The 26,666-nt window shown below is 35.0% G+C and overlaps 1 long non-coding RNA gene across 1 annotated transcript; it reads right to left on the bottom strand.

The window, feature by feature from the left end:
• Window positions 1-590: 590 nt before the first annotated feature.
• LOC143257342 (uncharacterized) lies at window positions 591-20,927 on the bottom strand. Its single transcript, XR_013031808.1, has 3 exons — window positions 19,143-20,927; window positions 8,425-8,488; window positions 591-720 (listed from the first exon to the last, which is right to left on the bottom strand). It is a non-coding gene; the product is annotated as an uncharacterized LOC143257342 (long non-coding RNA).
• Window positions 20,928-26,666: the final 5,739 nt, after the last annotated feature.

The following is a 26,666-nucleotide window of genomic DNA, read 5'->3' as shown; positions in this document are numbered from 1 at the left end:
TATTTTTAATTCGATAATCCGATATAATGATCACGCAATGGCCCGGATGAGGCTCCTCGGCGGAGCTGTTGGCGACTTCGGCTTTTCAGTCACAAAGGTTTAAACCGCGGTTAAGCAGGTTGACCCCCCAAATACCGCGGCTTAACGGCGCTCCACTGTAATTGAATTCAAGATGGCACAATCGAAGCAGAAGTGGCAGATGGTGCCATCTGGTGTAAATAAAATATATTCTGGTTTTTGTGTTTACCGCAGAAATTACAATGCTAATTTGGATTTTACGTTCTAGTTTATGTCAATTCTTAGAAGATAAATTATCTATTTTGTAAGCTGTATTGTTTTATCATGAATTATTAAAACTTAAGAATAAAAATACAGATGAAGCATATTTAGTTGTTTGAAATCTATTTTCTATAAATTATATTATAATGACAAAAATAAAGATTTACAACCTAAGGAAAAGTACTAAAAATAGAAGAATAAAAGAAAGATGACCTTTCGTGAAATTTCAAATTCGGGGTTAAAGGGTTGTCTGTAAATACTAATCTTAAGTTCATACGTTTAAGTTTATTCTGACTTAAACACTAACTTACCTTTTTTTATTCTTTTCCATTATGCAATAATGACAATTAAAATTCTTCAATTTACGCTAGATGTCGTTTTCTAAAATCGCCTCATATCCAATTCATCTACTGACCAAACCGATGATACTTCAGTACGTGACTGGAAATAAGGAGAAATAAAAGTATCCAAAAATGAAAGATAAAGATAATTAGTATATTTATCAACAGAACAAATAACTAAGTAAGGAAAAAATAATTTGAAAATCTCAAACACAAAAACATTCAACCAACACCAGGGGACAAACCATATGTCGATTGTTATATAATTCACCCTGGATTTTGAGGTACTCAGAATACTGGGTGATGGGGGGTTACACATTCTATCCAGTTTAACTTCAAATTTTCCAGTCTCGTATGCTCAGAAAAGAGAAAAGTAGGAAGTATGAGCGCTCTATTACACAACATTGTAGTTCTTTAAATCACCGCTCGCTGTCCGCTGTTAGAAGTTGGAAAAAATAATCAAACAATAAGAAAGGTAATAATTAAAACAGTACTTGGCATTTCAGCTCACAATATGGTGTTTGCACATAAATACCAGCATTATTATGTTAAGCCTAATCAATATTAAGCTTAGGTTCCATAGTCCATTCTTGCTACTACTATCTGGATTTTAAATGGTTCTAAAGCAATCCACATAGTAGCAAGTCATGAAGGGAAAGTGATACAACTACTCCGCCTATACAAGATATTAAATGTCCAAGTAAGTCAGGAAAATAACTTTTCCAACAATAAACTTTTGGGTTTTTGTTTATTATTTATGTGAATATTTTCTATATTTATTACAAACTAAAATATTGAATCAAAGTTCTTTTTAAAAAACAAACAAACAGTTAAATATATTTTACCACTAATATACTTATGTTAGTTATTAATAATTTTACATAACTATAATACCTAAGAAGCTGTGACTGTATATTATTTGTTGTACATCTTAACAATGAAGCTGTTTAAAGAAAATGTTTATCTAATAAGTAGATGGCAGTAAAGTAACATAACAATGTCCCTTTGATATATCCTTACTAAGCGTAAAAACTATACAATGGACTGGTTATTTGTGCTCTTGCCAACGTAGGTATGGAAGTCCCAGGTTTAACGTTATGAGCATCCAGACTTATCGCTAAGTCATCGGTGGAAAGGGGTGCACTCCAAAAAATATACAGTAAACAAATAAATTGTAATAAAATCCAAAATATATTTAATACGGCCCCCCGCTAGTACAGCGGTATGTCTCCGGATTTACAACGCTAAAATCAGGGGTTCGATTCCCCTCAGTGGGCTTAGCAGATAGCCCGATGTGGCTTTGCTGTAAGAGAAACACACATATTTAATATGTTAATACAAATACAGATTAACTGCATGATCCATATATTAAAAATATAACATTATTAAATTTGAATCACTAATTTAAAAACATAAAATAATTCTCGAATTTAAATCGGATGTTACATTATCTGTAAAAAAAGATAAAACAACAACCACAAATAACGCAACTTTATACGATAGGTTCACCAAACTAAAATTATATTAAACCTTACATGTCGGTTTCACTCGAAGTTGGTTGGTTGATTTAGTGTTTTATGGCACAAAGCAGCTAGGCTATCTGCGCCAAACAGTTAAAAAGGTAAAAGTAAATTTAGTAAAATTAAAAGGAAATTAGGGTAAAACAAAACAGAGTTGAAAAACAACAACACATAAATAGCATAAAACCAATGTTCACATCTAGTTTAGAGAAAAACTTCAGAAATTTAAGTTGTAAAAGAATTTCTATAGCGTGACGGTTATTATCATAACTCACCAGGAAGACTAACAGGTAAGTACAAAAACCACCGTCAGTCACCTGAAGCTGGTCTTTCCGGTCCTGGTTCCGAGTTATTTAATGTATGGTCAGTTTCTAATTTCAAATTGAACTAGATGAACTGTGATTTTTAAAAGGGAGCCACATTAAAAAGGTGTAATGTATAAATTAAAAACCTTAAATGGCATTAAAAAGATTAATGGCCTTTAAAAAACTAAAAACATTACCAAGGTGGACAGTGTTACCATCACCAATAATACTGTCTAACATTATGGTGCCGTCGTTACGAATCGTAACGAATACAAAAAAGTAAAACGTGGCTTATTGTGACCCGAGTGTTACACAGACTACACACGGATGCACCAGTTCCAGATAAAAAAAAAGATGAGTTAAGTAACTGAGACCAGTGCGTCGTCTAGTTAAACCAACTTCTCCCTTCCGATCCTTACGGAAGCAAGACGGCCAAAGTCCAATAGAGGGTTTTATTTGGAAAAGCTTGTTTTCGCGTTACTCACTCCAAGTCGATTGCTAGCTGGCACGAAGCATGTATAGAGCAGGCACAGCAGTGACAGTGCCAGAGCAGATAGATTTAGCTGCGGTATCGGCGAGCTCGTTCCCGCGAATACCAACGTGGCCTGGTATCCAGAATAACTGGATAGAAGTAGATATTAAAGAGAAATTGGCCAGTCAGTTTTGAATATCGGCGAGAACAGGATATGTACTAACGTGAAGCGATTCCAGGGCCAGTAGAGAACAAAGCGAGTCAGTATAAATAGTGCAGTTTGAGTACTGCTTAGCTTCTATGTGATCCAGGGCAAGAAAAATGACGAACAGTTCAGCAGTGAACACAGAAGCTGTAGAGGGGATTCTGTGTGCAACCGCCGAATCACAACAAACCATAGCAAAGCCCACACAGTCACATGATTTCGAACCATCTCTAAATAGGAATGAAAGGATGGTTCGAAAGATGTTCAGTAAATAACAGACAGTATTTTCATTCAGGAGTGTCTACTTTCTCAGATGACTTAAATATAGGTCACATTTGGGGACTGTAAGAAGCCATGGTAGAATGGGTTGATCAGTGGATACAGCAATGTTATCCAAGGACAGACCCAATTCATCCAACTGCGCCTGGATACGAAGGCCAAAAGGAGCAGTGGCAGATCGTCTGTTCTGAAAAGGCATGGCCCACGGAGGAAGGAAAACACAATCCCAGGTGGGATTGCTGTGGTAAGGAACGAAGTTTCGAAGCATATAGTAAAGACAGTTGGAAACGGCGGAGGTGCGAAAGATGTTCATGAGACTATATGTATAAGCTCTGAACTGGGGAAGAGCAAAAAGCCCTAGTGCAGAGCCGAAGTCCTTGATGATGAATAGGGTCCAGCATCTTTAAGGCCGAGGTCCTGGTAGAGCCATAGACCAGTGATACATAGTCGAGTTTCGATCGAATAAGAGCACGATATACCTTTAGCATAGAACATTGATCTGCTCCCCAGGTGGTGTAAGAGAGGGCACAGAGGATGTTCAGTGCTCTTGTACATTTGACCCGTAGCTGCTTGATGTGTGGTATAAATGTCAGCTTAGGTCAAAGATAAATCCCAAGAACTTTCTCTCAGGGACCACAGGCAGAACTTCACTGATACCGAGTTCAGGATCAGGGTGAATGCCCTGTTGGCGGCAAAAGTGCATGCAAACGGTTTAACAGAGAGAGAAGTTAAAGCCGTTTGCTGTGGTCCACTTCAGTAAACGATTGAGGGCAGTCTGTAGCTGCCGCTCAATATACCTCATGTTTGACGACTGACATGAGATGTGAAAGTCGTCGACACAGAGCCAGTTTGCAACAGTGAGATGGAGTTGTTCAGTGATGGCATTAATCTTTATACTGAAAAGCGTGACACTTAGAACACAGCCCTGAGGTTACCCCAAGTTCCTGTAGGAAAGAACGGAAAAGTGTCGAACCCACACGGACTTGGATTCTCCTGTACATCAAAACATTTTTAATAAAAATGGGCAAATGGCCACGTAACCCATGTATATAGAGATCTTGCAAAATGCCATACCTCCATGTTGTATAATAAGCCTTTTCAATGTCAAAGAATATTGATACAAGATGTGGTCCATAGTGGAGTGCTATCATTGGAACTCACACTCGGTTGGAGAGAGGAGGCTGTTTGATTCGAGGAACCAATGGCCCGGCATGGTCAAGTGTGTTAAGGCGTTTGACTCGTAATCCGAAGGTCGCGGGTTCGAATCCCGATCTCATCAAACATGCTCGCCCTTTCAGCCGTCGGGGCGTTATAATGTGACGGTTAATCCCACTATTCGTTGGTAAAAGAGTAGCCCAAGAGTTGGCGGTGAGTGGTGATGACTACCTGTCTTCCCTCTAGTTTTACACTGCTAAATTAGGGACGGCTAGCGCAGATAGCCCTCGAGTAGCTTTGCGCGAAATTTAAAACAAACAAACAATCAAGGAACCAAATAAGACGAGCATTAACCATTCTCTTTAAGGTTTGGGAATCCTTCCCAGGCTTAGAGAAAGGTAGGACAATAGCCTGGCGCCAGGCATCAGGAAAAACATTCTCCTGCCAGATCTGGTTAAAAACAATCACAAGAGTAGGTGAAGATAGATGGCGCAGCATGTCACAATGTACATCATCAGGTCCAACTGATGTACTGTCAGAGTTCCACCAGTGTAAAGGGAAGATTACAGTCAGAGAAACAATCAGCTCTAAAGGAAAGAGACAATTGCTCTTTCCGAGTCTTGATGGCTAAGAAGGTGGAAGAAGAAGCAGAAATGCTAGATACCCGACAAAACCTTTCATCTAGAGTATCGGCGATGCTCCAGGTATCAGCTACTTCCTGGTCATCAGAGAGCAAGATCGAGAGGGGGACAGAATTATACTGCCCACTGACCCTTCGAATCTTGTCCCATATGACTTTGGAACTGGTGGTAGAAGATATGCCAGTTGTGAACTTAAACCAAGATTCCTTCTGGCTTTGACGTCTTACCCACTGAGCATGTACACGGGTCCGCTGGAAAGCGATACGGTTCGAGAGTGTGGGATATCTACGGAAAGTATCCCAGGCTCGTTTTTGAGCCTTCCGTGCCATGTGGCAAACAGGATTCCACCATGGATGAGGATATCATAGAAAACGTGTCGAGGTTTTAGGAATGCATTGAGCAGCTACTTGTATAATACAGTCAATTACTACTTCCACACAGTCGTCTATTGATGGCTTACACAAAAAGGCAGGATCAAGTTCTGCAAGAGCAGTGGAAAAGGGCCAGTTTGCTTTATCCAGTTTCCACCAGACAACAATGGAATTATGATGCCAATCAATGTTTTCATTCTGACATTTACGTCACCACGTTTGCCTGCCACCATCAAGGCAGGTTATCTTAATTGCAGAGTACGGCCATACATTCCAATCCCTCTCTGATGTTTCCAGTGTCAGAGGTTCAGCCACTCAAAGACGTCATGTTGTGGTTCCCTGACATGTGCTTGTTGTGGTAGCAAGGACCATGATGCCTATGAGTATGAAACGGGCCCTCATTGTGTTAGTTGCTCTCACCCGTTCTACTTTCGTTATTGCCCTAAATGGTTGGAAGAAAAAGAGGTGCAGCGTTTGAAAACGACTCATAACATTACTTATCCTGAGGCTCGAAAGTTGCTGTCCACCACTTCATCTTGGACGCATGCTGCTGCACTTCCTTCCACAGCTACTGTGGGAGTGTAAATAAATCTCTCTGTGCCTCCAAAAGAATCGTTCTAAAACCAAATGAAAAGTCTTTTGACCTCCATGGTTAAAAAAGATGATGAATCACCGTCAACACCCATCTCTGTCCCTGACATTCATTCCAGCAATCCTCAAGATCTACTTCCTTTGGTTCTGGGTACAGGCATTTCCTTCGGCACATCTTCTTCTCCCACCCCAAGATGCAAAACGATCATTCATTCACGTCCTCAGTCACTGGAATCCTCTTCCAACAACAAAGACCTGCCCAATCGACCCAGAACAGGATCCATGAAACTTGATAGACCTCCCTCGAATAAGGACAGTAAAGAAAAAAGACGTGGTCGTAAACAGAAGGGTTCTCCACTAAATTAGCCTACACGTATATAAGAATTGCCACTTTGATACAATGGAAATGTCGAGGTTTACATTCTGAACTGGATGACGTAAAAACACTCATTGCTTCCTACCATCCTGTATGTCTTTCCTTACAAGAAACATTTCTGAAACCTGCTGATACAGTCACCTTTCGGCGGTTTTCTTTGTACAGAAATGACACACTGTGTGATGGACGAGTACATGGAGGGGTGGCACTGTTGGTTGATCAGCATGTGCCCACCCTGCTTTTGCCACTCGACACACCCTTGGAGGCCGTAACCATCCATGTTTCCTTGGGTCATACCATCACTGTTTTTTCTCTCTACCTATTGCCTGGAGAGACATATGATCAATCAGACCTTGATGCTCTCATTGAACAGTTGTCGTCTCCCTTTTTAATCCTGGGGGACTTTAATGGACATCATCCCCTCTGGGAAAGTGCTGTTATTGATAGGAGGGGTCACTCTGTAGAGCGTATGCTCTCTGATCATAACCTTTCTCTTTTCAATACTGGTTCTTCTACTTATTTTCTTACACCTAGTCAGTCGTTTACCGCTATTGATCTCTCAGTTTGCCCCTCTTCATTATTCTCACATTTTTCATGGAGGGTTGACAATAATCCACGAGGCAGTGATCATTGTCCTATACTTTTGGGCGGAGAAACCAGTGAGAATCTCCAACTCTGGGATGTTCTTCAAATTCCTCTCAACAATAACTCCTCATACTGAATTCAAAGTAGCATGAGGTGTAATCTCAATAGGTATATCCCCAATCACCTTTGAATGCAAGAGGAGTTCACTGTGTTGAGATGTGGATGTTTTCACCAATATGTCACCAGATCGAAGCTTCTTTACTGACTTTGGAGAGCCAACAAGTCCCTTCTGAATGAAAAAGAGAGGCATTTGCCCTAAAGGTTCGTCTGAAAGTGAGTGCAATATAAGAAAATGAGGTACAACAGGTGTTACAGGTGGTAAGGATTGTTCCTCAGAATCTTCAAGACGTGGTCGTTTATCTATAGACTGTTTTTCACTATTTTATTAACATTTTAAATTGGAGTATCCATAATAAAGAAAGGGAAATTTCGGTACCCACTGGCCCCACCCACCATGGAGCCCTACCAGGGGAGGCACTATAATGTCAAACAAGGACATTGCAGCAACGCCAGGGTTTCGTGAGCACTATACCCAAACACCAGCATTAGATACAATGTCCACAACACCTGTTGATAACATCCAGCACTGGTACTTGGTTGATCCTAGCCTGAGTGGACCAGCCGATTGATCCAAGGGGGGCCACTCCAAGGCCGCTCGTCTACAGGAATACAAGGCCAAAGTGGTGTGTTAGGGTTGGACCCCTCAACCACCAGAATCCTCTCCTCCCCTTCACGAGTTGCCATGCATGGCAAACACGTGGGTGGGTGTTTAGATCCCAGAGGAGGTAAACTGAAAGAACAGAATCTTCCCTGGGAGGTCCCCTCACCATGTACAGGAATCCATGCCGAAGGGTTCACACGAAGACCGACAACTGTATATCGAAGAACAAGGAATTATAATATTTTACTGTTGACACAACAAGAATAGTGGAATATAAAAACCAATATTACTTTCCAGGCAAATACAGTACCAACCGCAGGTATCGTATACTTACTAATCAATGGCAATCCTACAAGAGAGAAATATTTAAGATGACCACAGAATGCAGGTATTGACCAGCAAATATGTTTTCATTTTCACCTAATCTCTGGAGATTTGGAGAGACAGATAAAAGTTTCCATAATTAAAACTTAGGAAAATATTAAAATGTATCTATCAAACTGTATTACCCAGAAAATAGTTAATTTATGGAACAAAAACAAAACTAGTTTACCAATAGACAATACTTATAACCTATCCCTACCGACTTATACGTATTGACCAGTCTGCTCTGTGACTGCTTCGGAAATCAAACCTTCAATTGTGTTCTATAAAATATAAAACACAATATTTATATACAAAATGTGACATTACCTAACAACTTGTACAATATTTATATACAAGATCGGGTCGAGTCAGTTGTCTGTATTACAGTAGGAAACATTGTTGTAATACCTAACAACTTATACAATATTTATATACAAGATCGGGTCGAGTCAGTAGTCTGTATTACAGTAGGAAACATTGTTGTAATACCTAACAACTTATACAATATTTATATACAAGATCGGGTCGAGTCAGTAGTCTGTATTACAGTAGGAAACATTGTTGTAATACCTAACAACTTATACAATATTTATATACAAGATCGGGTCGAGTCAGTAGTCTGTATTACAGTAGGAAACATTGTTGTAACATTTAACAACATACACAATATTTATATACAAGATCGAGTCGAGTCACTAGTCTGTATTACAGTAGGAAACACTGTGGTAATACTTAACAACTTACACAATATTTATATACAAGATCGGATCGAGTCACTAGTCTGTATTACAGTAGGCAACATTGTGGTAATATCTAACAACTTATACAATATTTATGTACAAGATATTTGTTAATATATTTAAAGTTCTGTTTCCTAACATTTATTACAAGATGTACGATGTGATTTATATTGTGTACATCGATTTACATTTATTTACATAACAGTGTTAGACTTATTATCATTGAAAACGAAGGTCGAGTTTGTTTTACATAAGTCACGTTCACCTAGTCTCCATATTCAATGTATCACGATGTTAGAAGTTAAATATCCCAAGAGACACTAATTAATGAAAGTAAGCCTACCAAAGAATCCGCCTATTTACGTTTCATTGATGTTTGGTCGTATTTAAAAACACTGTTGTTATCAGTGATTCATCTAACACAACAGTTCTGCTCACACAGGGTTTCATACAATCTTTTGACGAAGTTTCAAAGGAGCAAGTATATTAATGCTTCCGATTTCCCATTATTTAAAATAACGTTTACTGAAAGCTATCAGAACATTAAACAAAAACATTAGCGAAGTAGGAAAAGTTGGATAACTTTCAGTTGTTGTGGATGAAAGTTTTTGGATTTTATTTATACATTGACTTAAGTTTCGTTTTTATGTAAAGGATAAATCATGTGCACTTTTGTTACTAAAATCAATTCTGTAACTCATCGACTTCTTTTCAAGAGATAATCTAACAGGTCTCACGATTCTTTACGCATTAGCTTAACGAACTTGTTATTTTTTAAAACAACAAAATTATAATTGTAGTAATTATGTATGAAAATACCAACGCAAAGTTCGAAGGAACTCATACAAGCTAAAATAAATATTAAACAATGAGGTATTTTGTTACTCAATAAAAAAAAAGTTACTTAAAGAAATATATATTCAAGGTAGATATATTATACTTTTCACTTTGTCGGCATGGCCAAGCGTGTTAAGGCGTGCGACTCGTAATCTGAGAGTCGCGGGTTCGCATTTCCGTCGCGCCAAACATGCTCGCCCTTTCAACCGTGGGGGCGTTATAAAGTTACGGTCAATCCCATTATTCGTTGATAAAAGAGTAGCCCAAGAGTTGGCGGTGGGTGGTGATGACTAGCTGCCTTCCCTCTAGTCTTACCCTGCTAAATTAGGGACGGCTAGCACAGATAGCCCTCGAGTAGCTTTGTGCGAAATTAAAAAAACAAAAAACACTTTGGCCCCTGGTGTCAGATTCTGTAAACTCAAATAAGAGATTTAACAATTTGGATTTCGATTATGTTCTACAAGTTAACAACATATTAACATGGTAATCAAGCTAATTCACGAACGAAGCTATCGTCTGATTATTATGGATGATTTTCACTGGAAGATAATTTGCTGAACGGTAGATGTAACGCAGAAATATGTAAATATGATATGTATTCCCATTACAGCATGGTTCATTCCATGTTATTAGTTTACTCACAGCTACAAGCGTTTAGACTATTCGGTCAAACAAATTGCGATGACAATCAGCCGCTGTGATACGGTCTTCAAAGCATGTTTTTATACGAAACAGAGCACTTAGTTAAAGAACCGACGAAATTACCAATTAGGCTTAACCTTCTGATATTCTAGTTTCAGCTACTGTAGCCCTATAATTTGTAGTTTTTCATTACAACACAACTGAAATTGTTTAAAATTGTGGACAGTGATAAGAAAGCTGATGAATGGGCCCGATTTTCGGGACCCGCGACCCCACACACACAAACTCGAGCTCTGCCAGTTCTGACCGTGTGTACGGTGTAAGAAAGATTGAGAATACTAGCTAATCGGTCAGAAAATAGTAGGTAATTAGCTGCTTTTCCTATAAATTATCAGTTCAAAGTTAGGGACAACTAGCGCAGACGTTCTTAATAGCTTTGTATTAATGTACAAAACAAACAAATTGGGTTATACAGTTTATAAACATGTATGAAGAGAAATTCTCACCATGCAACTCGAAGTTAATTATAAATTCAATTTCCCTGTAGAACACATTTGTCATTTTTATATAAATTAGGTTTAAACTTGGGAGAATCCAGGCGAGTTACATTCAACATTTTACACACACACAAACACACCCGCCGCTCCTCTTACTGTTTATAGTTTTACACCGAGTCACACCGTTCACTTTACTGTTTAAATTTTACATACACAAGCCCCCGCTAGTACAGCGGTATGTCTCCGGATTTACAACGCTAAAATCAGGGGTTCGATTCCCCTCGGTGGGCTGAGCAGATAGCCCTTTGTGGCTTTGCTATACGAAAATACACACGCCGTTCACCTTACTGTTTAAGAAAATTTTACACATCGTGTAGTTCTCAGTTTATAATCTAGTTGGTAATTTTAATTGAGTGTGTGTGTGTTGTCTTATAACAAAACCACATCGGGCTATCTGCTGAGCCCACTGAAAGGACACGAACCGCTGATTTTAGCATTGCAAATCCGTAGACTTACTGCTGTAGTTGCGTGGGGCTTTTAATTCTATAAATTCTGCTATGTAACGAGTTGCTGTGATGTTTAGTTCAGAAAGCGCTAACACGCGTTTTGACGTTATACAGGAGAGATGTTTAAACCACAATTAACGACCACAGAAATCTTATTTTTATACTTGCCTCTGATAGAAGACCTCTCTGATATTGATATAAATATATACAGTTTTCAACTTTAAGATAGACATTTGTACAAATACACATTAAGTGAAACAACTAGTCATACCTCGTTAATAGACGTTTAACTTGGTAGTTTAGATGACATTAGGCTTAAGTTAATAATAATTATAATTGACTGCGAAGCTCTTCACGGGAGTCCTTGCATCCACAAAATCAGCGCTATATTAGCACGCTAGGGCCGCCTTGTGGAAACACTTTAATAGCATTTTAACTTTTGTACAAAACAAGTTCATAAATGTTTATTTTTATATTTCACGCTTTATTGAGACCATTGAATGCTTTGACTGTTTCTAGTTTCTGTTCCTTCCAATAGTTATTGTATCTTACTGTTAATTTGTCTTCTTTAATTTGAACCTAACTTCTTATATTTTGTCGGAACAGTTACGAAATAATAACTCGTGTGAAATTAACATTTTTAACTATATTAATTTATTAAATAAAAGTTTGTCCGACAAATACTAATAATTTCTGAGAAAAAAATGTTTGGAAGTCTTATAGTATATTTATTCTTATAGGCTATAGGCCAGATGTTAATTATAAAGTCTCTTCCAAAATAATGTCAGTTTACAAAGATTCTACATGAAAACTTACATAAAATTCAAAACTACATGGAAAAATTAAAGCACCTACTACCCTTTCCGTTTTGTACAAAACAGAACTAGAGAGATTAAATATCATATTATTTGTATGGTTAATGAAGGTATTTCCTCAATCTTTCGTTAAGTTAATTAATGTAATCAGGCATCTATAGAAATATAAAATACGAAGGGCGCCTCGTCTAATTTTCATACTTTTATCTAACGTACTCGTGGGTCTTATTTAACGACTTAACCCTAAAATCGTGGAGAAACAAATGCCCTTCTAACTTAGCAACTTTAAACAAAAGAAATTCTGTTTGGAAGTTCTCATTTAAATCTTCTCACAAGTTTAGGGTGCGAACTTTTGCTTCAGGAAACTTCTAAAATGTTTTAGTGCTAATTAAAAGTTTTCCTAAAAATATAACATTAGCTCAGCGCCATCCCATTTTTACGTTGATTTATATTGTTAGAATGATTTTCAAAATGTTCTTGACTTCTAAGGCTTTGCAATCTTACTATATACAACAATTATTCCTTGTTTGTGAGAAGTCTGCGATGTACGACGATAAAAATAATAAAGCATATTTCTAATGTTCTGCTTTGAAGTCTTTTTTTATTGTTTTATTGTTTTTATTGTTTTTATCGTTTTATTCTTTTTATTGTTTTGTTGTATTCAAATCTTTTTGCAAGACCCCTCGTTGCTGCACCCATAAAATTTGTATTTTGTGTTAACGTTACACTTTTTAACCTTGTACATACAGCTGAGATAAGGGTAAGAATAATTTTTGGACACTTCTTTCTCTTGTGTATTGTATATTGATTAGCGTACTATTGAAAACTGGAATTGTATACGTAAACTATTTTGTAAAAGGCGACAGACTTTATCCAAAATTTGGACATAAATAAAAGTGAGCAATTTTAAAATGATTTTTCTACAAAAGGTGTTTAAAATTTATTGTCGAATAACAATTTCGTTGACTTTTGTCGTTTTCTGGATATTATGATGAAGGAAATAATCACTAGAATTCGGTACAACCGACTTCCAATTTTAGGGTTAGTTTGGTATTATCTGTATTGATTAAAATAATTTTACCACTTTAAATTTAATAGATTTAGGTATAAAGTACTAGTTATACCATCATTAAAGCCATGTTCATTTTTTTAAATCTTTTATGTGCAATCCCACGAACAGGAAATCCTAGTACAATGCTAAGTCTATAATAATTAGTTACGTTTGATTTATAAAATAACTTAATTATTAGAGGAGACTTTTTAAACATTCCTTAATGAACCCAATTTAATTCACTAATTTATAGTTCGAAGCCACTTTATTTAGTGTTAGATGTATAAATTTAATATTTGTAAACATGTCAACCGTGTCTGCCAAATTAATACACCATAATAAAAACAAATACCACGATACATAAATCGTTATCATATTTCAGCATAATAACAAAATAAAATAGACAATAAGATCAAAATCTCTACTTCCGTAATACTACACTTATAATTAACCAATAAATTACGTCGAGTAATTAGAGCGTGATTAAGTAATATGTGTTCCACCCGCTGTGGGTTTTTTAACTGTTTAATAACCAAGATGCTTCTATCTCATTATTATTGTTATCTATAACGTTACTCACTACGGTCGAGACAATCATCACGTACGTGGATTTTTTTCAGATGCTTCTAACGTTCTATTTGACTGAAACATAGTATTAATAATTTTTATAATCTTGTTGCTGTATTAAAAATGTAAGGCTTAGGTTTCTGTTAATTAACAACGTGTGTGTCTGACGAATATTATTTTCACCTCGCCCTCTGTCGACAATATTAAGCGTTCTGCGATTGCGATGTATACTAATAACGCCAAGCACGATGTCACGTGCACGAGATTTATTGTTCATCACTAAATTTGAATGTTTTAACCAGCTAATGATCAAACCTAAAATTAAAAGTAAGACATTGAATTTATATGTCACATTAGAAGTTTGTGAACGTGACACTTTTTCAGACGTTGTATTCTGTGCTCACGTTTTGAAATTACTTGTGGATAAGTTGCTCGAAATAGTGTACTCAATAATGTGTTTTTTTACATATAATATGTTTATCGCTGTATAGTAAGTAATACAGGTATTCTTTAGTGACATTAAATTTGGCTTATATTGTACTATTAACTTGGTTTAGTTGTGCTCACTCAAACTGTGAAACGGTTGTATTTTAGACTGGAAATATAACACAATTTTCAAATATGGTAATGTGTTACTAAACTCGAACGTCTTTTTTAAAAATTAAGAAGAAAACATCTCTTCATTGGTGAGCAATTTTTTGTTAAAGATTTCGTGTTCATGCGTTTCACGTCATGAGATAAACTTAGCTATCCAAAATATAAACCTAACTGAACCTTTATATCCCAGTGTTTGGTACACTGGTTTGAAGGGGGCTAGTTATTCGAGCTTATCTGGACATTTCTGTCCCATTATTTTGTACAATGGCTCGAAAGCTGCTGGTTACACGGGTTTAATTGAATACTGATTCCAAGTGTTTTGTACAAGGCTCGAATGGGGCTGGTTACACGGGCTTAACTGAACCTTTATTCCCCAGTGTTTGGTACACTGGTTTATCAACCTTTCTTAATATTGTCCAATACAACGTTTTTTGTTTGTTTTAAGCCCAGTTCAGTAAGATGGTGCCTCCGCGCTGTATCTACCATAAGGATCGAATATTAGTATTATAAGCCCCAAAGACGGTCACTGACCTGCCTTTTGATGAACTTAATAAAACTAGACTAGCTTGATTCTGCCGTTCTTTGTAAAGGCAAGTTTCCTTTTATCTGATTTCTTTGTTTGCTGAATTTCACACAAACCTAATGAAGGTATATTTGCTCTATGCGTCCCTAATTCTGAAATAAAAGACCGGAGGGAAGAGGGTTAGTCAGCAGCACCCACCGCCAAACCTTGGGCTATTCTTGCGCCAACGAATAGTGGGATTGGTCAGAATATTATAGTGCCCTCACGGCATGTTCGGTAACGGGATTCGAATTCTTGCCCAGGAGATTGCGAGTCGAGCAACGAATTAGGACGTAATGCTAGGCCTATTATCTACGATTCGGTGATAAGTTTTCAACGGAAGTTTTGTGTGAGTATTTAAATAAAGGTAATACTTGTATTTGACTCAGGTTAAGACTGTTTCAGCTTTTCAAAACGTGTTTCCAATGTCATTAGTTTGGGATCGGCATGGCCAGGTGGTTGAGGCACTCCAGAGTTACGAGTTCGAATCCCTGTCATATCAAACATCCTCGCACTTTCAGCTGTAGGGGCGTTATTATGTGACGGTCAATCCCATTATTCGTTGGTAAAAGAGTAGCCCAAGAGTTGGCGGTGGGTGGTGATGACTAGTTGCCTTCTCTCTAATCTAATACTACTAAATTAGGGACGGCTAGCGCAGATAGCCCTCGTGTAGCTTTGCGCGAAATTCAAAAACAAACACGTATTAGTTTGCGTTTTGCAATCAGCCATGACTAACTCATATTTACATGTAGATTCGAAAGGTTTATTTTCAAAATTCGAACCCGGCTTAAAAACATTTCTATACTTGACACCTAAAGCACGCTTCCCCCAAACAACAGTTGTGTTTATTTCAAGAGTGCTGTTGCGAAATGGGTACCAGTGTGCACGAGATAATTGAAAACTGTCCACAACAGGTTTTCTTACAGCCTCTTCCTGTATGAATGGACCTAATATTCTCAATGAAAACATTTCTTTAATAATCACCATCAATATAAGTTTATATATGTACAATGCGCAGTGTATTTGACACAAGAATGCAGAGCGACCGTATACAATACATTTAACGAATAAAATTATATAGCTACATGGCGACATAAGATTGCACAATAAAAACGTATAATTATGTTAAACATATAACTACAACTCATAACATATAAGATTATTATAGTAGAAATTTTAATATATTTAAAGTATCAGATTGTATTCCTAAAACATATGTTATGTATGATTTCAGAAATTTAGTTACTCGAATAAGTCAACTCCAACATCAGATTTACAACATGAGCGAGACCTTGTCGTGGTTTCATCGACCATTCTGGAACATGTCACGTGTAATTGGAAAATGTGTTGGGCTATAAAGGGCAGAGTCCAATTTCTGTCCAATATTGAATTGTAATTCCCAAAGGGGAAATAATGTGACTAGCTAGATGAGCAGTGAATTATCCAGACAAGTTAGCATGATGTTCAAGTATATACACATAAGTTAATTTGACAGCTGGCACTGACATCTAAGGGAAAATCTTCTTTTTGCTAAATCTCTGTACATGCATATAAAATGGGCTCTAATACTTGTTAGAACGGTTCGATAAGAAAACAACACTGTTCGTCAATATTTCTCTCTCGATACCCCCTCGTTCACCCCTAAACAAGAAATCAATAATACACAGAAGGAACCGAGAATCTGTATATTGGCTCTAGACGTGGGCTAAGACACGTCTGTAGAATTGATTGTCTGAGCACCAGTTATAACAAAGTGATACAACGTTACTTAGGCCGAGCCATTTACATAAAAACTAATCACTGAGACGAATTGAAAATAAGCGTTAGTGGGAAATCTCAGGTGTTATTAACTTTTGAACTTTACACAGAACTGGTTAAAAAACCAAACACGGATAAGAGTTTGTCTCACAGGACGGAAAAAAGAAAAATTGACATACCGCCTCGTCATATATTAAAACTTCAACATAACTGGTATAGGTAGATATACAGTTTAGTCATATATTAAAACTTCAACATAACTGGTATAGGTAGATATACAGTCTAGTTGTATATTAAAACGTCAATATAACTGGGTTAGGTAAACACACAGTATAGTAATATATTAAAACGTCAATATAACTGGTTTATGTAGATATACAGTCTACTCGTATATTAAAACTTCAAGATAACTACTTGAGGTAAATATACAGTCTAATCATATATTAAAACTTCAACATAACTAGTTTATGTAGATATAGAGTTTAGTCATATATTGAAACTTCAACATAAGTACTTGAGGTAAATATACAGTCTAATCATATATTAAAACTTCAACATAAGTACTTGAGGTAAATATACAGTCTAATCATATATTAAAACTTCAACATAACTAGTTTATGTAGATATACAGTTTAGTCATATATTAAAACTTCAACATAAGTACTTGAGGTAAATATACAGTCTAATCATATATTAAAACTTCAACATAACTAGTTTATGTAGATATACAGTTTAGTCATATATTGAAACTTCAACATAACTAGTTTATGTAGATATACAGTTTAGTCATATATTAAAACTTCAACATAAGTACTTGAGGTAAATATACAGTCTAATCATATATTAAAACTTCAACATAACTAGTTTATGTAGATATACAGTTTAGTCATATATTAAAACATATCTTCCTCTAATAATATTATTAAGATGATACATGTTTTTTTATTTCTTATAAATTTGTTGTCAGTTGTAAATGTTGTTAAAATACAATATAAAAGTCCTTTAAATGAAATTACAGACAATTTTGGAATATTACAAATTTGTATTCCAGCTTGTTTTTGCTGAATTATGGAAACACTAACCATAAAATCCTGGACAGTTTCAGGAGGTAGAACTGTGATGACAAGAAAGATGAAACTTTAGTATTTTAAAACTTAAGTAGCTTTGTGAAAAACTTATTATTACAGTAGGCAGTCGTGACGAACCTGTTAAGATAATGTTTCTGGTTGTTAAGGGTGACATAGCGTCGATTCTCAGGGCGTCATTCTGGTTGACAAGAGCAAAATATTCGTTTTTAATAACGCCTTTCTCGGTCCCATAGATGAAGCAATCGTTGTCAAGACTGTAACTTTCGTTGTATAGGATCACACATTCGTTGTGAGGGTTGATACTTCAATATGGTCAATTTTGTTGTTAAATATTACTCATCCGTTGTCAAGAGAGTAAGTTTCCTCGTGAAATTGACGATAATTTATGTTTTTAAACTAACGGCCATTTCCTCACTTATGTTTTTTTTTTTAATTGAAATAATCAACGCTTTTACGTGGTCTATCCGCTCTGGTACACTGCTTAAGTTACAAAATATAATAAAACTCAACACTAACCTTCCTATTAGGCTGTCTTGTCATATCCTTTTTAATGAGTTACAATAGGGTTTTATTTAGAGTGTGTTCTATTATGATCTGGGATATTTCTTCGGAAAAAGAACATAAGTATCTGTAATCTCCAAAGAAGACTGTTTGTTTTGTTACTTTCGCGCAAAGCTACTCAAGGGCTATCTGCGCTAGCCGTCCCTAATTTAGCAGTGTGAGACCAGAGGGAAGGCAGCTAGACATTACCACCCACCTCTAACTCTTGGGCTACTCTTTTACCAACGAATAGTGGGATTGGCCGTTACTTATAACGCCCCCACGATTGAAAAGGCGAGCCTGTTTGGTGCGACGGGGATTCGAACACGCGTCTCTCAGATTACGAGTCGAACACCTTAACCCACTTGGCCATGCCGGGGCCCTCCATGGAAGAAGTGTGACAGTATCAGTGGAATTTTGACTAAATGATTTATTGAAATATAAACACCGTACAGCAAAAGAATTAGCTACTTTACATCTAAACACATTAACGTTTTACAGAATTTCAAGTGATAGCAAAATCAAACAAACAAACGAAAATCATTCATTAAGCATACCTTTATCTTTACAGAAACAAACGTGACAAGACATTTCTTTATCTCCCTGGGTAATTACTATATATACATACAGTTTTATGTAATTAAATTATTCACAAAAATTTTTACAAAATTGATTGTCTTAGTTTAAATAAAAACAACAACACAATTCTGCTATATGTGTTAATGAGATACTCACTTTTTACTTAGCTGAAACAAATTTCTCTAATGTAAAGAATGACCATTTGTTCTATATGCTGTCTTCCATAGCCGTCCGAAAACCATAAATTACTTCCTATTACCAGTTTAATTAGCAAGCCGTTCCACAATGTTCTTTATTACTTTCACGTGTATTTGTAAATTCATGGTTCGTTATTCACTAGTGCATAACGCTTGACGTTGTCAATGGCCAATCACGACACGGGTTTATCAAAATAAACAGTGACGAAATTATTCAGGGCAAGCAAAATTTGACCTTCTGCAGATGATCGCAAATCTCATATTGTGGTAACAAAACGACTGAAGGCCACACTCTAATTTTAACACAGATATGAAATAAGTAACGCACTTCAAGTGCACTTTGCATTTGATTTTCAATCCGCTACAATATCCGTAGCGTGTCTGTAATGTGGAAGTTAACTTGCGACAGTGGTATAGCGAGGAAGATATGATATCGTATCATTATGATATTGAAAAGCTATATAGACTATAGATAATATAACAAGTGTATTTTTGTGACGTACGTACTAGTTGGTTATACTAACTCAACTGGTATATAGCAGTTTAATAGCTGAATTACAACCTACATTTGTAAGTACAAAGCAAAGGCTTGTAACTTACTAGGAATTTTGTCACTAAATCACTGGTTTTTATATGAACAAAATGAGATACATATTCTGTAGAAAATGGTTTAGGTTTCGTTTCTTCGTATCCTATGTAGATGTCGCGATACATAAATCTAAAGCTAAAAATAAAATAAACAGTCACTAGATTTTCTGCCTACTGATCAATACGTGAATTAAAAATAAAACGGATTAAGATATAGAGAAGTTTTTCCTAACTATATATTTTAGGGGTCCAATATAAACATTAATCCGTTTAGAAACATGATAAAAAATTAATCCTGTTCAGTCACTTACTTTTGTCGAAATAACTATGAATATAGTGTGGAAAAATGTTTTGATTCATCGTTGTAAAACATTAAACCCAACCATTTATACTGAAAGTATGTGTTCTAGTGATAAGTTTTCTTTTTTAACCTCAATATGAGTTCGTGAGTGATAAACCTTCCATTTTCATTCCATATAAGTTTGTTTTTTTACAGTATCTATACAAAGACGTGCAAATATATATATATGTCGTCAAAAATTTCATTATACTCTAGTTGGATAAATTTACATTAAATAAATACAAAACAAAGATTCATAAAGTTGTCTCTCCCTCCAGCAAAGGTTCGATGTTATATCATTCCTGTTTTCTGTTCTACCACATATCTGTTGTACAGGTGATCTCTTGACACAGTAGTTTCTTGAACACCGACAGATGGTGCTCTTCCACCTTCACGCTCTACTTTATTTCTACCATGACATTCCACTGTTTATTAGATAATATTGATAGACCATGAAATCAGCATTTTTAGTGAGTTCGAGCTCACGCTTAACGAATTATATCTACTGTGATAACAATATAATAGAGAATAAAAATAATAGTAACGTTATGTATCGTAATAATACTATAAAATAGTGACACAATAGAAGAGACACAGTGTCTAACCATACGGTCATCGGTGACACAACAGCAGACACACAGTGTCTAACCATACGGTACAGAGGGGACACAACAGTAGAGACACAGTGTCTAACTATACGGTCAGCGGTGACACAACAGTAGAGACACAGCACTTCAATAATACAGTATATATATATATATGACATAGCAGTAGAGATGGTGTTCTAATAAGAGGATACCGTAGTGACACAAGAGCAGATATGATGTCGTCCTAATGATATGATACAGTAGTGACACAATAGGGAGGTTAATGTATTAATACAAATAAGACTTTAGAGGCTTGCGTACGTTGAATTTAAAATATTTTGAATATATAAGTTATGAAGTGACGTGACAAACGCTGTCGATACACTGAAGTAACATTCATCAGAACCAGTATTGTCAGCAGTTTCACATGTAATATAATGCTACCGAAAATGCTTATAAAAGTTCCTAACATCTATTCCTGACTCAAAGTACTCACACTTAGATCGTAAAGGTGTCTTTAGAGGTGGTTTTAGAATTTCTAAGAAATGGGTATTCCTTACCCCTAATGTCATTGTGATACAAAAACATATGGATCAGCATGTTGCACCAGTTTTAGAGTTAAGTCAGGTTGTTGGTGAAGCATGATAGTTTTAGTTCCTACGTAGATTCTTGATGATGTATCAAATGGTTAACACAACCAAAACCAAAACCTATACTGACAAAGACATTTCTTTTCTGTCCACCAATTATATTTTTTATATTTATTACGATACATTTACAAATTTATATAAAAAAAAACCAACAAAACGAGCTCAGTGCACGAGCATTTGGTCTGGGAAAATATATGTTGTTGTTCTAACGTTGAGACACGAGTATTTAATAAAAAGTTACTTGACCGATTTAACACCAGGGAAGGAGTGATACTGTGTTGTGTAGAAATATGTCTTGTATTAGATCATGTTCTAACAAACATGTCTTGTATTAAATCAGGTTATGACAAACATGTCTTGTATTATATCAAGTTCTAGCAAGCAATGTGATAACAGTTATTCGTATATAAAACTATTCAAAACAACTGTCAATGGGGTGAACTGTTACATACTTGACTTACATAGCAACTGTAAACTATATTATATTAATTTTCTGGATGATATTCGCCCCCCCCCCCGGATTCAGCTGCTTTTAGCATCTCCGTATACTTTCGATCTCGCATTGTAAAATCTGCCCGTTTCGCCATCACCCCCACGTTGCAACTCTTTCCTATACAATTACAATATGCAATATAGTCTTAACAATAGCTACTAAATAAATTAGCATATTGGATTATTTCCTCCAAAGGACAAGATCAGTCTCTTAATCAATACACTTTTCTGAAGAAAAGAAAAATCAAACGTAATTTTTTGAGGTAAAATATCAAAAGGAAGGTTATGTAGTAAGATGTAGTTTGTATTAGGGTTAAGGAAAATTGGGACATATGCTGTCTCTAGCACAGGAAAACCAACCCAGTTTTTAACCTTGTAATTACTTAAACTTGTCACTGTCCTAATGGGGAACTAAATACGTGAAATAAAAACTTAAGATGTCTTAAAGATATTTCAACAACTGATCTGTTGTCATATCTTAAATGCAACACTTTTCATAAAACTAAACTTAATCTTTATATACATATAAATCAGAAAATATTCTACAACTATCTTGTTTTCCTTTACACATATCTTATAAAAATACTGTGTATCAAAATAGTGTATGCATCTTTCAGCTCTTAAAGATTAAAACATTAACAAGAAGAACACTATGTTAATGGTTGTTTGTGTACAAAGTGCGTTTGGTTGTCTTTTAACAATGTCCTGATAATAATCAGTTACTGCTTGTAATGTTTTATACGGTTGTAATAATTAATTACTTATTGTAGTAATGTTTTATACGGTTGTAATAAGTAATTACTTATTGTAGTAATGTTTTATACGGTTGAAATAATTAATTACTTATTGTAGTAATGTTTTATACGGTTGTAGTAATTAATTACTTATTGTAGTAATGTTTTATACGGTTGTAATAATTAATTACTTATTGTAGTAATGTTTTATACGGTTGTAATAAGTAATTACTTATTGTAGTAATGTTTTATACGGTTGAAATAATTAATTACTTATTGTAGTAATGTTTTATACGGTTGTAGTAATTAATTACTTATTGTAGTAATGTTTTATACGGTTGTAATAATTAATTACTTATTGTAGTAATGTTTTATACGGTTGTAATAATTAATTACTTATTGTAGTAATGATTTATATGATGTAATAATTAATTACTTATTGTAGTAATGATTTATATGTTGTAATAATTAATTACTTATCGTAGTAATGTTTTATATGATGTAATAATTAATTACTTATTGTAGTAATGTTTTATATGTTGTAATAATTAATTACTTATTGTATAATGTTTTATATGTTGTAATAATTAATTACTTATTGTATAATGTTTTATATGTTGTAATAATCCTTTATGTTGCTTTGTACTTGACTAAAAATATTTAATATAATGTTTTTTATTAATCACAAAGCTACACAATGTCCCGTGTCTACAGATTTCAGACTGACCACGAAGCCAGCTGATGGCTGAAAAGTAAAACATATGAAGAAGGAGTCTGTTTATTCAGCCATGTGATATCAAATGTGGTGTTATAGTCCAGAACAGTTTGTTCAGATAAGGATATTTTTTGTTAACGTAGTTAACGAACTAGTCTTGTTTGGTGTAACTTTCTCTTATGTTTTTATTTTTCTTCACCTTTGTAGCCAAATACATTTCCCATAATTATTATTATAATTATTATATACCATTGAAACTAGACTAAAAATTTATATTTATGTTAAAAACTGACCGTTTTCTTTCTTTTGAGTACGAAATTTAATTTTAGCTTCAAAATGTAAAGTATAAAAAAATCACAGAAACCACGAGGCACCCGCACAGTGTCTTGCTTAGAACAGCTTTATATCACAACCGCGTAATTTTTATGTTACATAAAAAAAAATGTCCTCAGAGCGCCACTCCGATACCACTAACTATAATTTTTGTCAAAACGTACTTTGTTTTTTCACGAGCAGGCCTTTCACTCGCCAGTAACACTGTAATAAAAGTGAAACTTTTTAAATACAATTTCAAATGTTGGAAAAAAATCGACTGAGAGGTTTATAAAATATTAAATCTATGAATTTGTAGCTTGAGTTTTGAAGAAAATAACTTTCATTGCGATGATAATTTGTTTTTGACCTTTGACCTGATAATAAGACAAATTATCAGGTTTATATATTATATCAACAGACAAGTTGAGAACAACAAAAACTACAAAAAAGAAGAACGGGTAAGACAGTATAATGTGTGTTATACTGTAGATCAACTGACAATAATAACGAAACAGATAGGACAGTATAATGTGTATTATACTGTAGATCAACTGACAATAATAACGAAACAGATAGGACAGTATAATGTGTATTATACTGTAGATCAACTGACAATAATAACGAAACAGATAGGACAGTATAATGTGTGTTATACTGTAGATCAACTGACAATAATAACGAAACAGATAGAACAGTATAATGTGTATTATACTGTAGATCAATTGACAATAATAACGAAACAGATAGGACAGTATAATGTGTATTATACTGTAGATCAACTGACAATAATAACGAAACAGATAGGACAGTATAATGTGTGTTATACTGTAGATCAACTGACAATAATAACGAAACAGATAGGACAGTATAATGTGTGTTATACTGTAGATCAATTGACAATAATAACGAAACAGATAGGACAGTATAATGTGTATTATAATGTAGATCAATTGACAATAATAACGAAACAGATAGGACAGTATAATGTATATTATACTGTAGATCAACTGACAATAATAACGAAACAGATAGAACAGTATAATGTGTATTATACTGTAGATCAATTGACAATAATAACGAAACAGATAGAACAGTATAATGTGTGTTATACTGTAGATCAACTGACAATAATAACGAAACAGATAGGACAGTATAATGTGTGTTATACTGTAGATCAATTGACAATAATAACGAAACAGATAGGACAGTATAATGTGTATTATACTGTAGATCAGTTGACAATAATAACGAAACAGATAGGACAGTATAATGTGTATTATAATGTAGATCAATTGACAATAATAACGAAACAGATAGGACAGTATAATGTGTATTATACTGTAGATCAACTGACAATAATAACAGATAGAACAGATAGGTATTATACAGTATGACAATAATAACGAAACAGATGTATATGTATTATACTGTAGATCAACTGACAATAATAACGAAACAGATAGAACAGTATAATGTGTATTATACTGTAGATCAATTGAAAATAATAACGAAACAGATAGGACAGTACAATATGTGTTATACTGTAGATCAACTGACAATAATACAAAAACAGATAGGAGAGTATAATGTGTATTATACTGTAGATAATTGGTTATACTGTACATAATGTATGTTATACTGTAGATGATATGTGTTATAGGGTACATAATATATGTTATACTGTAGATAATATGTGTCATACTGTACATAATGTATGTTACACTGTACAAAATGTATGTTATACTGTATATAATATGTGTTATACTGTAGATAATGTGTTATACTGTAGATAATGTGTTATACTGAAGATATATATGTTATACTGTAGATAAATGTGTTATACTGAACATAATATATGTTATACTATATATAATGTGATATACTGTATAAAATGTGTGTTATACTGTACAAAATGTAGATAATATAACATCTGATGTCTGTGAAACTCGTAGGGATCAGTAATCAATGTTATATTTTGTTAACACTGTCTGTGCACTAACTATAAAGACAGTGATTCTATATTACCTGCACTCGTATGTAAAGTTACAGGAAATAATCTCTATAGTATAAACATCTCCATAAACAAACATGTCCAGAGATGCCAACCATTACAGTTTTGGTGTATACATTACGACAATACCCTCATACAGACAAATATTACGACTTGTTGCAACTCCCTATACAATAAAGTGATAAATTGTTCCCCAGGGCTTGAAAGAGGTGAAAAGAAAATTTCTAGTGAAATACAAATAAATTTTGATAATAAATAAGACACAGCCCAGATGGCTACTTGCGAAAATCATGTTTGTGCTTGAAATAATAAGAAACATTTGTATCTCCGACGTCTACCAATAGTTTGAGTGCGGTGCTTCTCCATACTGGGTACGTGGGGGAATCCATAGTTACGTCATCAGTGCTTGTCAGCCAATCAGCGCTCGCGCAGATGGGTATTTCTCGTTTTCTAAGCGGCATAGAAAAACCAATGCGATCGTTCACAAGATGGAAAAAAAGAGGCCTCGTACACCAGATTGTCTTGTTTCTGGCAAATCTCAAAGGACTAAAACTGTTAATCAAAAATTTAGGAAAGAATATAGTGCAAAATATCCGTCCATTGCATCAAAAGTCAGTGACAGTCATGCGTTTTGTACAGTTTGTCATATCGATTTTTCTGTGGCGCATGGCGGGATAAACTATTGTTCCAGACATACAAAATCGGCATCTCACGAACAAAAGGCTGAGGCAAAGACAAAACCGATGCAGATAACGATATTTATGAGTAAGAATTCAGAATATGAAACCATAAATGCAGAAGTGATGTTCAAGCAATTCTTCATTGCTCATAAGTTACCCCAAGCTGTAGCCGATCATGCAGGACATCTATTCAGAAAAATGTTCCCAGACTCTGATATAGCGAAAAAATATGGCTGTGCTAGAACCAAAACTACAGCCATTGTACAAGTGTTGGGTTGTGAAGATGACAAAATGATTTCAAGCATACTTACTAACAGTGTTTACTGTTTAGCCACAGATGCATCCACAGACATGGATGACTCAAAACTGTA

This window comes from Tachypleus tridentatus, chromosome 7 (assembly GCF_004210375.1).
Source record: "Tachypleus tridentatus isolate NWPU-2018 chromosome 7, ASM421037v1, whole genome shotgun sequence".
Lineage (NCBI taxonomy): Eukaryota > Metazoa > Arthropoda > Merostomata > Xiphosura > Limulidae > Tachypleus > Tachypleus tridentatus.
The sequence above is the reverse complement of the archived record's forward strand: the minus strand, read 5'-3'. Positions and strand labels throughout refer to the sequence as shown.